At 38.2% G+C, this 14,896-nt stretch overlaps 1 protein-coding gene across 3 annotated transcripts in view; it reads left to right on the top strand.

The window, feature by feature from the left end:
• LOC106050354 (calcitonin gene-related peptide type 1 receptor-like) overlaps window positions 1-14,896 on the top strand; it is a 187,402-nt gene that overhangs the window by 55,856 nt on the left and 116,650 nt on the right. The window contains exon 1 of one of the 3 annotated variants that reach the window (XM_056018244.1): window positions 2,256-2,553. The exons of the other annotated variants lie outside the window; for them this stretch is intronic. The gene's annotated coding sequence lies outside the window, so the exon portion shown is untranslated. Of the gene's footprint in view, window positions 1-2,255; window positions 2,554-14,896 lie in introns of those variants that run through there. 3 annotated transcript variants of the gene reach the window in all.

Below are 14,896 nucleotides of genomic sequence, written 5' to 3'. Positions count from 1 at the left end.
GAATATTGGAATGAAAGTGAGAGTGGACGTTGTCTAGTTTAAACTGTAAAGGGAGATTATTTTCTTTGCTGCATGTCTTCTGCCTAAGTGATTTTTTTAGTTATTATTATTATTTATTTATTTTTTTGCTTTCGTGGCATCTGTTCTTTTTCGCTTTGAATAGCAATTAAAAAAAAAAAGCAAGGTTACAAAAGACAGTTTGTGTGGAAACACAAACTCAAAATCGGCCCCCGAAGTAAAATGTTTTACATAATTCGGATAATCCTTCAGAGTTGAAGATAGTTTACTTCCTAGTCCAAACCTCCCGCAGGACGACGGGGGATGGGAGCAGGCAGGGTTTCAACCTTCGATCGTCGATAAATCCAAACGACAGTCCAGTGCGCAAACCGCACGACCAGCGGTCCACCCAGGTAGGCTTCAATATTTTCAGAAAGAACATCCGAATGAAATTATATCAAAGACAAATGAGAGATAAGAATGGAGAAAGAAGGTTAACAGATCTTGTGTAGTGCCTCAACCGTCCCGCAGATCAAAGGATACGTAAAGTGAATGTAAAGTTAGATGTGAACCTGGCCTAACTAGTTTGTGGTCTATAGGGCAGATGATGTAAAGTTCATCTGTCGTTGTGGCCTACGGTTAACGAGGGTGTCATGTAGCCAGCACAACGACCAACCGCCTTTGCTTTTCCCCAACTAATGTCAGGTACCCATTAGAGCTGGGTAGACTCAGAAGTTGAAAATCCCAGTCTTCACCAGGATTCGAACCCGGGACCCTCGGTTCGAACTAAATAAGTTAATTGTTTTGGAAAGGCTCAATGTCATATTCGAATCCTCAAAAAAAAAAAAAAAAAGAAGAAGATAGTACTTTACTGTCAACTTAATGTTCACGAAAATGATATTTATAAGATTACTATTCGTCTTAAATTAGGTCTAACATATAATGCATACTAATTAGCTTTTTCTTATAAAAAACTGCTTGCATAATTAATTTTAAAAATTAGAATTTTCGCTTTCAGGAAAAAAAAAAGTAGCCGTTGCATCAGAACTTTGAATGGTCTAAAATATTGTGAAGTCGGATTTTCAATATCTCTTCTAGTTTACGAGATCTAAACGGGACAGACGGACAGACATTTCGCACAAAACTATTTTAGTATTAGCTTCCTTCGGGGGCCGCTAAAAAAAACGCCATTAAAATACTAGTTCACCATCTGCTCTAACTAGGTGATGCATAAAAAATTTAATTTAAAACAAGAAGAGTATTCGACCTATTTATTACCTGCGTGAGTTTTTTTTATTTTTTCTAATTATAGCAACCAATGATAATAATTAAGAGGTCGATAGATATAGTGTCATTAATCTACTTGGATAATGACTGCATTCTTTTCCCATGTTGGTTTATTGAAGTTGTAGTTTATGAAAACTATTTTTGTGACCAACGTACTTAATGATTGCTACTGACCAGCAGTGACCACCCACCAATTGATGTGTAAAACAACTTTTTTTTGTTATATAGTTTTGATAACACTTTTATAAGGACTACTTTGCCAAATACCTTTAATACTTCATCTCTGGCCCACAGTCAGTAATACTTTGACCCCAGACTGCTGAGTGTGTGTAGGTACGTTTGGACCCTTTATCCCCCCCCCCCCATGCCAAAACAAACCAAATATGTATACAAGATGGATGAAAAAAAGCTTAAAATGGTTACACTTTCTTTGGGACCCCCCTTCCACCCAGTCCCATGGCGGGTCATATTATAGTAAAAAATCGAAAAACGTATGTAGACATGAACGACCCAGAGGATCAGACAGTTTCATTGCTTGAGAAACAAAGTGACGAAGTCTTGGCGTATGACACAATGACACGTATGACCCAGCAATAAACATAGAAACAAGTGTCAGTACAGACCCAATGTGACGGTACTCTAGACCCAGGTCTGGATCCTGGGGATCAAATATCATGTGTGTCCTCTAATAAACTTTCAAATGGCTTATACAAAACCACATTCCCATAGTCGATATTGAAACACCGCTCTCACGTTTCGTCTTTAAAGTTGTTTAATCTTCAGAGCTAGATAACTTCCAAGTATCGATCACTCGTAAAATCAGAAATCAGGAGAAATATTGATACTTGAGTTGGGCTCGTGAAGGATTTATATATCCCTAAAACCTGACAAATTGATACCAATGATTATGTGTTTATCAATCAACATTTGCGTTCGTGCTATACGTTACAGTGTTAGTTAGTGTAAGCAGAAAAAGTTTTTTATTTTATTTTTAAATCAAACAAGAAAGTTGGAAAATCAAAATTCATGACATAACAAGGCGAACATTTTGTAGTGAAGAACTTTTACACTGTGCGGTCTATTGTTCTTGCGTCCGGCTTAGTTTGGCCAACCGTTGCCTCGGGACAGTATTGATTCGATCCGCCCCTGAAGCTTTGAGGATCTATAATTGGATCCCAGGCGGACTTCGCTGGAGTTTATTTATGTTGGGGCCAGACGGTGCCACCTGGACATACACGTTATTTCCGGTGGTCTTAGAAGGCCATTCAGGTGAGTATCATTAGGTTAACCCAAACACACACACACACGAGAACACATACACATATTCTCTTCAGAGTCGACACTTTAAACCCGTAATGTTTGGGTGATACCAGATGCGGATCTTTAGAATATAATTGTCTGTACCGAAATATCCTGTATGCGAACTGTGTTCGATGTCTTCAATCAGTGTTTCTCAAACTTTGACGTGATGTCAACCGAAAAATATATACATACTTTAAAAAAAAAACAATGCTTATATTAAGTGTAATTGTATCAATAAATTTGGATCAGTCATGTTATTTAATGAATCTAGACTAACATTAATACATCTGCGTGATTAGAAATATTTTTTTCTGCTTAGTGCAATTTCATGCTTTTAGCTTTCTCAATGCGCTTCGATCCTATCACTTGTTTGTTCCAGTTGAGAAGGGCATCGGGGAGTAAGAAGGGTTTATCTGGAGGTTACAGTGATGGCTTTTGAAATGTATTTTCTAAAAAATGTGGTACGACTTGAATATGAACCCGAGGCTTAAGCTTCCTCAAGTACATTAACCACTGTGCCAACGAAGTGCTTAAGAAAATAGAAGGTTTCGTAGCTATTTAGTGTTAGTTTTTCAACTTTTAAACGACAGTCGAATTCTCTACACAAAGTATAAAGGGGACTAATTCAACAGCGTGTTAAGCTGTCAAGCTCAATGCCAAACAAAATAACTCATTAGTAAATTATAATTATTAAATATTTTTACTGACTCTTGTTTTATTCAAGTATGAAAAATATTAATTGTGCAAAATAAAAATGTAATCGGAAATTGGTGTGAAAGAAATAACGTGCACAAAAATTGTACCAGACAGTCAGTGACCAGACAGACAGCGAGCTTCCATTTATATCTGTAGAAACATACCAGAATTAGTCCACTTTACCACAACAAATGACACTAAACTTTAACTTTTGGCCAGAGATACTTACTTTAGTGGCGAAACAGAACAGAAATAATTTTTGCGAAATAAAACTCGTAAATTTCTATACTTGAAATCACACAAATATTGAAAACACACAAAATAATTTAATATCACCAGTACATACACGAAAGTAGAAACTATAAACTTGTTTCAATATTTCAATGACCCTGTTGTTATCTTTCCTTGTTTTATACTCTTTCAATAACCCACGTTTCTCCCATAGTTTGAGCTAATTTTGTAATCTTATGTTAAGTTCTATAGAAATTCCAATGTGTATTGTGAGCAAGATATCGTAATTAAATGTAAACAACATATGTATGCAGATAAAAAGATCTAGCCTTAGATCGCACTAGTTGGAGAGAGACGGTGACCAAGATGGCTATTGACAGTGAAAAACTCATGGGCCTCAGCTCTGGAAGAAAAGCATGCCATACGAAAAATGGCCGGCTCCTCTACCATCTAAGCGAAAGCCACCTTAACCTGCTATATATGTGGGAAAAGTGTTTGCGATAAACCATTGCCGTTCTACGACTGAAGGAGGCCATTTAAGATTTCATATTATGAATATCTTCTCCAGCTTACTTTGCTGTAAATAGACAAACACTGCGTGTAAGTTTAGACTCTTTTCGACCTTTGTGGATGACTTGGTGATAGGTGGGACATAACTGTGTAAAGGAGGTCGATCTTGGTCTCCAGGCTAATTCATTTCCTTGTTAAGATAGGCAGTAGTTTTTGAAAGATCGCGGTCAACGAATTTGCATACCCTGCCGCCTCCTTCGGGTTACTATAAACATCGGGAAAACAGAAGTCATGTTCCAGAATTTACCCAATAAAACCTACTCAGCCCCAAAAGGTCACCGTAAATGGAAAGCCCCTTAATGTGGTAGACCACTTTACATATCTCAGCCCTTCTATATGGATCTGAGACATTGGTATTATACAGAAAGCAACTAAGACTATTTGAACGCTTTCGACAAAGATGCTTTGCGCTCCATCATGGACATACGGTGGCAAGACCGCACTACAAACAGCGATGTTCTTGCGAACGCCGGTATGGACAGTATAGAGGAACTTCTTATGGTCCGACAGTTACGCTGGGCAAGGTACGAATCCTCTATGATGGACGAACGTATGCCAAAAGCAGTCTTTTTTGGGTGTGCTAAAAGGTGGTCAACGTAGAAGAGGTGCCCCAAGAAAACGATTTAACCCTTAAAGTACTGAGCTGTTTTACAGTGAGTGCAAACAAAACGGAATTACAATTCTGATGTTTAGAGGCTAAACTACTACACGCGTTTTAAGGGTTAAATAACATCTTAGGCGCCAACTTGCTTTAGCTGAAATAGAAGAGAGCACCTGGTTGTAATCGGATTCAGAACGAGACAGCTGGAGGTCACTTTCAAAGGCCGAGCGATACATATTTGAGACCAAAAAAAAAAATCCGCTGTCGAGGACAGACGTAGACGGCCAAAAGAAAATCTTAATCACCGGTTTTACTTGCCCTGGATCTGGCAAAATATGAAGGTCACAGCTGGGACTGCGTAACCACGGAAAACACTTCATTCCTCATTAATCTTCGGACTAGAAGACAAGCCTTAGTATTGCTATTATTTGAAAGACAATTCCCTATTTGTTAAGAAATTGGATTAAATTTAGATATTAAAAAAATGTACGATTCTTTAAAGTCAGGCTTTAATGGTTAAAACAAACTTTCATTAAGAATATATCAAGAAATATTTACAATGTCAAAAGAGACCCGATGAACTGCATCGCAAGCTCCGATCAAACGATCTCCCAGTTAAAATCCCCAATATCAACCCGAAGGCCACCATGCGTTTTTAACGTTTGCATGGGAGGTCACTCGAGAATTATTTCTTTTTTTTTTTTTACTTCCAATGTTCCAATTGAGACAAATTGACGCCAAACGAGTGCAGCTTTGTGGAAAATAAATGTTTCTCTTGTTCCCTCATTGAGAGTTTAAGTCGGTTAATGGCTGGAATTTCAAATGCTTTCAAACGTAAAAAGACAAACAAACAAAATGTGTTTTGTCTAGCCAAATGTTTTTCATAATTTCTTTGTTTGGAATATTTTATTATTGATATCAATGTATGTATCTTACATACAGATATTTTGTAATATTTTAAAAGGTTTTCTGAAAAAAAAATTGTTTGTATTTTATATTTTGAATTTATATTTCTATGTGCCTTTGTATCATTACGTTTAATACCAACAAGAGGGAACAAAAGCATTGTCAAGCATTTTTATTGACACCAAATCATTAATAGAACTCCACATCTTTAACACACCTCATTATTGACACACCACAAGATTGACACATAATATCATTGGCACATTACATCATCAACACACTACAACATTGACACACGACATCATTGACACACCATATTATTGACAACTCACAAACATCATGGCCACAAAGCATCAATGACACACCACATCGACATCAATGACATATCACACCACATCAATATCAATGTCACGCCGCATCAACATGAATGACACACCACATCAACATCAATGGCACACCACATCAACATGAATCACACGCCACATCAACATCAAGGGTACACCACATCGACATCAATGGCACACCACATCAACATCAATGACACACCACATCAACATCAATGGCACACCACATCATTGACATTAAAACTTGGCATCAGTGATACCACAATAATGACTCGTGACATCAATAAAAATGTTAAAGATTCTGATAACGAAGTCCACTGTAGTTGTTTAGTTCGACTGACTTATACAACTTTTAAGTTTAACATTCAAGAGAAGAGGGCGCGGTGGCTGAGATCTGGGCTTCCGAACCGGAGGCCCCGGGTTCGAATCCTGGTGAAGACTGGGATCTTTGGGGGCCATAGAGTCCCCCACGTTCTAATGGGTTGGTCGGTTGTTCGTTGTGCTGACCACATGACACCCTCGTTAACCTTGGGCCACAGAATCAGATGACCTTTACATCGTCAGCCCTATAGACCACAAGGTCTGAAAGGGGAACTTTTTTTTTAACTTCAAGAGAAGAATTCCCTTTGACTTCTCTTTGTCTAGTTTGTCTGTCTAGTCGTATAAAAAGTTTTCAATGCATTTACTTTAAATTTACAAATTATCACAAAAAAACTTAGAATTATAAGAACCAAACGTATATAGACACAGATATTATGAGCCATTCAATGATGAAGGATTCCTGGAGGCTCTGACTACAACTCAAGTGCCTAATCCCTTCCGACACTCCTGACGTTGTCGTAGATGACATCAATAGAGTTCATAGGCAGTGCTCTTGCAAGGGCGAAAACTCCGCTTTCAATATTTAGTTTTAGTGGATGGTAAAAACAAAAAGAGTAAAGTCCCCCCCCCCTTTTTCAAACAATGCGGTCTATAATGCAGATGATGTTAAGTTAATCTGTTTCTTTGGCCAACGGTTTATGAGCAGGGTGTCATGTGGCAAGGACAACGACCAAACGCCCTTACTTTCCCAAAACTAAAGTCAGGTGCCCATTACAGTTGGGTGAACTCAGGTGCGCCCAAAATATCCCGAAAATCAAAATCCCAGTCCTCAGCGAATTTCGAACCCAGGACTGCAGGTTCGGAAGCCAAGTGCTTAACCCTTTAACCACTGCGACCCCCCCCCCCCCCCCCATTTTTTTTAGTGGATAGGCACATAGTATATGAGTATATAGACTAAAGATATTGGAACAGTGAAAATACCCAGAAAGACACAAAGATAAAGGCACATTCCTCGTCCCATATGCTAGGACAAATTTGTACAAATGCTCCTTCTCCACTAGTGCTATTAGAGTATGGAATGGGTTGCCTGAGCTAGCCAGGAAAACCAGTGACTTGGCAGAATTTAATTTATTGGTTAATATGCATGACTGAATGCATGACGCGTAGGACGTAATCATCTTCTTTTTTTGAAGTAACGTCTGTATTATATAAGACAGTCAATTTGAATACACTACCTAAGGGAACAGAAAGTGACTTCCAATTAAAATAGTTCGGTTTACAATTTAACACTGGGAAAAAAACAACTGAATATTGAATTAACTGTATTTGGAAATATGAATATTATACAAAAAAAACAACAACTGTTAACTACTGTTAACAAAATCCAACTGTATGGTATATAACTGTGTCGCGAACACTCCTACGTGTAACAGTCTACAGTACCAAGAAAAAGAAGAGAAGTCAAGAGAAAGAACGCATGGGCAGCTGATCAAACCGAGGCCAATCGTCACACAAGGCCTGAACACTGACCTGCCACGTCGCAACCTGTGGGATGTTTACACCAATATGCGATGTGGCAACGAGCTATTGGTCTCCACTGCTCACCGGTTCTGACGTCGCAGGTTAGTGCTGAGTCCTTCTATGACGAATGGTCTGGTTCGAACCCCTTTGATCTTCCCCACGAATGTCGGAAACCCATTGAAATAGATGTCATCAAGGACGTCCTGAAGTTGCAATTCCTCAACAGGACTCGAACTTGGGACTACTTGGTTTAGAAGCCAAGCACTTTACGAAACGGCCAGCACACTTTCATTTTCTTTTTTTTTTTTTACAAATCTTATCTTATAAGCTACAGATGCACATTCAAAAAATAAGATAATACTTCTTACGCTTATCCATCTGTTAATTTAGTCATGCATGTTAACTAGAGACATTATAACTCTCTTAAGTAATTGCTTTTCTTCACTGATCTGAACAACCCATTCCTTGTTTTGATAGTACTTGGGTGGAAAAAAAAAGGTATTCGAGAATGTCCCAGCATTTAAAATAAGAAATAGTATGTAGTTGTATCTTAAAAGCATCAATCAAAATAAAATATGCATAGATGTTTTTTGTTTTTGTTTATTTGTTTGTGGGATGACATTAGTCAATGTCTTTTATATCAGATTCCAGATTTTTTAAAATGCGTAAGCAGGCTGGTAAGAACAGAATACATTTGTTCATTGTATCGCTATGGATGCCTCGCCCCCCACCCTTTTTTAGACCAGCACCGACTGTGTCTGTGTAGAGCTGTAAGACTAACATTAGTACTAAAGAGATTCCACCTCCCCCCCTCTCTCTCTGTTGACCCACCGTTATCCATCCCGCCCTACTTGAACTGAGGTCTGACTTAGGCCTGAGACCAGGGGTCACTAATACTGTTTGTGGAAGTCATTATGGCAGCTGTTGGACACCCTCTGGACATGATGCTGCGGAGACTGGCGTGACTTTATAGACTAGGGCAACTGGCATTTACTGACTTCTTTGTCTTTCTGACTATCTCTCTTTGTCTGTCTCTCTGCCTCTCTCTCTCTGTCTGTCTCTCTCTTTCTCTCTCTCTCTCTCTGTAGTTATTATCTATCTATCTTTGTCTAACTTGTTAGGAAAAAAAAATGAATGTTTAACAAATATTAAGTGTAGTAAGGACAGCTGTATAAAAAAACACATCACCTTAAGAGGACTCTGTCCTGTAATAGGTTGTCTCGTTCATGCTTCTGTTCGTCTTTTCTTCAAACCGGAAATGGTTAAAAGACTTAAGCCAAAAAACGAAGTCGCCCTCAAGCAGTTTGATTCAGCTTTCAGAATGTCTATACAATTCCTAAAACAACGGCAATAAATGCATCGGAAATAATCTAGTACTTGGCACTGATCAATATTTTCAAAATGTATATAAGGGAATGAGTGCTAATAAATTTTTATAGCCACACGAACAGATAAACCAAATGTCTTTAAAGCGAAGAGTTGAAATTGAAATATTTAGACATAATTTATGATTTCCTGTTTCTTTAAGTACCTCAGTGCAATCTATGTCTCTATCTATCTATCTATCTATCTATCTATCTATCTATCTATCTATCTATCTATTTATCTATCTATCTATCTATCTATCTATCTATCTATCTATCTATCTATCTATCTATCTATCTATCTATCTATCTATATATCTATCTATCTATTTATCTATCTATCTATCTATCTATCTATCTATCTATTTACCTATCTATCTATCAATCTATCTATCTATCTATCTATTTATCTATCTATCTATCTATCTATCTATCTATCTATCTATCTATCTATCTATCTATCTATCTATCTATCTATCTATCTATCTATCTATCTATCTATATCTATCTATCTATCTATCTATCTATCTATCTATCTATTTATCTATCTATCTATCTATCTATCTATCTATCTATCTATCTATCTATCTATTTATCTATCTATCTATCTATCTATCTATCTATCTATTTATCTATCTATCTATCTATCTATTTATCTATCTATCTATTTATCTATCTATCTATCTATCTATCTATCTATCTATCTATCTATCTATCTATCTATCTATCTATCTATCTATTTATCTATCTATCTCCCCCCCCTCTCTCTCTCTCTCTCTCTCTCCCTCTCTCTATCCCCCCCCCTCTCTCTCTCTCTATATATATATATATATATATATAATTTCTAGTTAGTGTGAAAATAGACAGTGATCCAACCGTTTACAGTAATCGATATTTGAACATGTAATAACTATGCATACAACCATCCTTCGCCTTACCAGCCCCAGCCTTCAAGACACGCGTCAGTCTTACTTAAATAGTGATTACGGAATGGATGCAAGACCTCGACAAGACATCGCTCATCTGTATTAGCATACAGCACCAGGCGTCAGTCTTCTTGTCTGGAGTACCCGTTTTTTTATTTTATTCTTCCAGTGTTCAAAGCGTTTTTCTATTCTTCTTTCTATGGGTTTAATAAAGTTTTATGCTAGACGAGAAATAAACTGAACATTTAATTGATTTAATTATTTTGATTCAGTTGAGCATAGGATCGCAGCAGTACCGTGCCATTGGAGTATGTTCTGGACAAGGCTCCTGAGTTGGGTCTATGTTCTGGGCAATGCCCCTCAGTTGGGTCTATGTTCAGGGCAATGCCCCTCAGTTGGGTCTATGTTCTGGGTAATGGCCCTCAGTTGGGTCTATGTTCTGGGTAATGCCCCTCAGTTGGGTCTATGTTCTGGGCAATGCCCCTCAGTTGGGTCTATGTTCTGGGCAATGCCCCTCAGTTGGGTCCATGTTCTGGGTAATGCCCCTCAGTTGGGTCTATGTTCTGGGCAATGCCCCTCAGTTGGGTCTGTGTTCTGGGCAATGCCCCTCAGTTGGGTCTATGTTCTGGGTAATGGCCCTCAGTTGGGTCTATGTTCTGGGCAATGCCCCTCAGTTGGGTCTATGTTCTGGGCAATGCCCCTCAGTTGGGTCTATGTTCTGGGTAATGCCCCTCAGTTGGGTCTATGTTCTGGGTAATGCCCCTCTGTTGGGTCTATGTTCTGTGTAATGCCCCTCAGTTGGGTCTATGTTCTGGGCAATGCCCCTCAGTTGGGTCTATGTTCTGGGCAATGCCCCTCAGTTGGGTCTATGTTCTGGGTAATGCCCCTCAGTTGGGTCTATGTTCTGGGTAATGCCCCTCAGTTGGGTCTATGTTCTGGGTAATGCCCCTCTGTTGGGTCTATGTTCTGGGTAATGCCCCTCAGTTGGGTCTATGTTCTGGGCATTGCCCCTCAGTTGGGTCTATGCTCTGGGCAATGCCCCTCAGTTGGGTCTATGTTCTGGGCAATGCCCCTCAGTTGGGTCTATGTCCTGGGTAATGCCCCTCGGGTCTATGGTCTGGGTAATGTCTCCCAGTTGGGTCCATGTTCGTCATGCCATCGTTACTTCTGGGTTTATCTATCTTCACCTGTGTTTTTTTTTTGTTCGGTCACCCAACCTTTCTCTTCCCTCCCAGCTCAAGCAATAAACTTAGTGCTTTTCAAACAATGAATAGTTATGTCTTTTCAGCTTAAAAAAAATTTAAATAAAAGCTACAATGTTATTTATTGTTTTCTTTGTTTATAACTGACGAAGACCTCAAGACCTAAACGTTCCTTGGTTCAGTTTTTATCTAGGAGGGCATCCTTTTTGGTTGAGGTAATTCTATATACGAAATTAAAACAACAAAAAAAGGTACACACTTTTAAATGCTTCTAATCGACTTAGAAGTTCAAACAGAGTTTATGCTGCCTGGAACTATTACTGTGCACCATTCGAAGCATTATCTTTGTTTTTTTTTACCTATCAGTTACACAGTAACAGGACAAAGTCATAACAGGACAAAGTCATAAGGGTCTTCCTGTGCTAATCGCTTGGCTTCCGAACCGAGGGGTCCCAGGTTCGAATCCTTGAGAAGACTGGGCGCCTCTGAGTTCAGCCAGCTCTAAAGGGTACCTGACATTAGCTGGGGAAATGTAATGGCGGTTGGTCGTTGTGCTGGCCACATGACTCCCTCGTTAATCTTAGGCCACAGAAACAGATGGCCTTTAACACATCTGCCCCATAAGATCGCAATGGAGAAACTTTACTATGTTTATTAAAGACCTAAACTCATTAGGTCATTGGTTTTCCTTGCTGATTCAAGCAACCCATTCCGTGCTTTAGGTATTAGGAAAGAATACTTCCACGAGCGTGTCCTGGCATATTTGCCTCTATCTATTGAAAAATAGATTGATGTATATTAGCCCTACATTGTTATGAATATGGCTTACTATATCGATTATTGTTCTTATGTTTACATGTGATATGTAACTGAACTGGTCAGTAAGAATGAGTTTACACAATGCCAGAGATGTGTTGTGCAGTCAATGTGTTCAAGCCTCATACTATGCGAACATGGTTTTCGACACTATTGTTTCCCTATGTTTATAAAATCTATATTTAGCAGATTAACTTCACATTCATGTAATACAATTGCCGGTTTGTCAAAAAAAAAAGATCTAGATCTAGATGTTGATGTATGTAATTACAATTTTGGGGAGGACGTTTTTTGTTTAAATCTGGCCAGCGTGTAGCTGAGATATAAATAGAACTCGACGAGAAGAAATAGAATGGACGTCTAAATGAAACATCATTATGAAAAGCACTGAGAAGACCCCACGCTGTTCTTTCTTTCGGTTCATCTCAGCGAGAAACTTTTTTTTTAATTTAGTTAACACAATACAAGTCAAATTGTGTTTAAATTTCTACATTTCTATGTTTATGTGAGTGACCTACATAAGTGCACATAGGTCATTTCCGGAAAGGGTTAGAGTTCAACTTTCTTAGCCAAATATAGAAACTTTAAAGATGTATATCAAGCATACCGTTTACATTCATACCCTGGAAATATTGAGAAGAATGTCAACTATCCGGATTAATTGGAAACGGATACTGTCCGGATAATCGATCGTCCGGATAACCGAATGCGAACTATTGCAATCGGTCCATTTCCCCAACAATATAAAGAAAATTCACGTGAGGGTATCGCGCGACACGTACACATAAAATGGAAGTCAATTATACAGGGGGAACAAAGCGTTGTACGTAGCAGCCTCCCTTTAATGAGGGAAATAATCGGTGATCCTTCGTTGCACATCTGCAAGACCACTGAAATACCGTATTGTTAAACATTAACAAAAAAAAGGCAGTCCGGATAGTTGACATTCCAGATAACTTACGTCCGAATAAATGACGTTCTTCTATACAAACAAAAGCAAAGGGATTTAACTCTTTCTTACATAAGTAAGAACAATGAAACTTTGCTTTCAGTTTCAGCATGCTGCGAGCTACTGACACGTTTATTGTCTGAGAATTATCGGTTAACTTGTAGAGCGACTTCTTCCATGTGACTTCTCTCGACACGTACAATTACACAGAGAAAGAGAGATAGAGAGAGAGAGAGAGAGAGAAAGAGAAAGAGAGAGAGAGAGGAAAGAGAGAGAGAGAGAGAGAGAGAAAGAAAGAGAGAGAGAGAAAGAGAGAGTGAGAGAGAAAGAGAGAGAGAGAGAGACCTACTGTGCAGAGACATTCTCGTCCTCGTGTAATGCAGGTACAGGGAGGCAATTTCTTTTGATAGTAGAGCAGGTAGTTCCCAGGTAGCCATTATTCGTTTTACTTCTAGAGTTGAGAACGAAGGTGGATTGGATTACAATTGTATTGCTACTGCTACCTCCTTGAAGTCTACTGCTTCCACCAGACAATAAAACACACGTGGTTCCCTCTTTCCCTCGTGTAGTCAATTTTCTGTCCTACTTAAAGTTACGTCAGTCACCACACGCACACACACACACCAGAATATAACATAAATGTGAGATAGTAGCAAATTTGTATTAAACAAAAAATATGACCTATTTACCATTTTGTAGTCTGGGTTTTACATTTAAAAATAAAATTCCAGTGACAATTATAAAACACAGCCTTATCTTCTTCTCTTATAAAATACAAACGTTACTTCAAAAAAAAAAAAAAAAAAAAAAGATGACCAAGACCTACGCCTGACGATATTCCAATCTAGTCATTGGTTTGCCTGGCTGACTCAGGCAACCCATTCCTTGCTCCAGTAGCACTAAGGAAGACTTTGTAAAAAATTTTCCAAGCACTGTCTTACGTTTTTACACACAAAACAGGGTGGAATCTAATCAGTGATAAATGTCACTCATTTAGTCTGTATACCATAGAGAAGAAAAGATTCAATGTTATAGACAGTATATCTTCTGTCTCACGGCATTAGGCAAGACAAACCATCAAGAATTCATAAGGGAAATAGAGATAGGAAGAGAAGGGAGAGAAAAGGGAAAAATTAAAAGCAAGCACATGTAAATGATCGTCAATATAATGTTAAAGGAAATATTTTTTATAGATTATAGATAGTATCAGCTACACAATTTCCTGTAGCAGACATAAACATGTTCTTAGTGTTACACTGTATCGGGATAACACTGTATCAGGATGACAGTGTATCAGGATGACACTGTATCAGGATAACACTGTATCAGGACGACAGTGTATCAGGACAACACTGTATCAGGATAACTGAAATATTGAAAAGACTTTGCTTCAGGTCATTGAGGCTCGAGAAGTCTTCACTTATAACATATTCTGATAGGCCTATACATCTAAACTTACTAGACGGTGCTTAAAATATTCGTTAACATTAATTTATTAAACTCTTTAATGATTAGGACCTACATGGCGAAATACACCATGACGTCGTCTGTTCAATAAAAAGATTTTCTAGTGCTTGAGTTAAGTTTTATACTTTGAAAAATTATTCGGTCAAACTGGAGTTTTTGCACTGTGACCAACGAACTAATCATTCTTCTCCCTGGCGATATACATCAACTGCTACATTTCTAAGGAAAATCTTTAGAGCCGTTTTTCAGATCTATGTCCAGGATCTAGGTTCCATTTGTTTCCATGAATGTGCGACATGAAAAGAGGAATTGACATATCTGGACTTATTTAATAAGATAGAATATAGAATAGTAGAACCTCCAGAATTTTCAGAGATAAACTTTAAATATCACTTT

The sequence above is a fragment of the Biomphalaria glabrata genome, chromosome 1 (assembly GCF_947242115.1).
Source record: "Biomphalaria glabrata chromosome 1, xgBioGlab47.1, whole genome shotgun sequence".
Lineage (NCBI taxonomy): Eukaryota > Metazoa > Mollusca > Gastropoda > Planorbidae > Biomphalaria > Biomphalaria glabrata.
The sequence above is the reverse complement of the archived record's forward strand: the minus strand, read 5'-3'. Positions and strand labels throughout refer to the sequence as shown.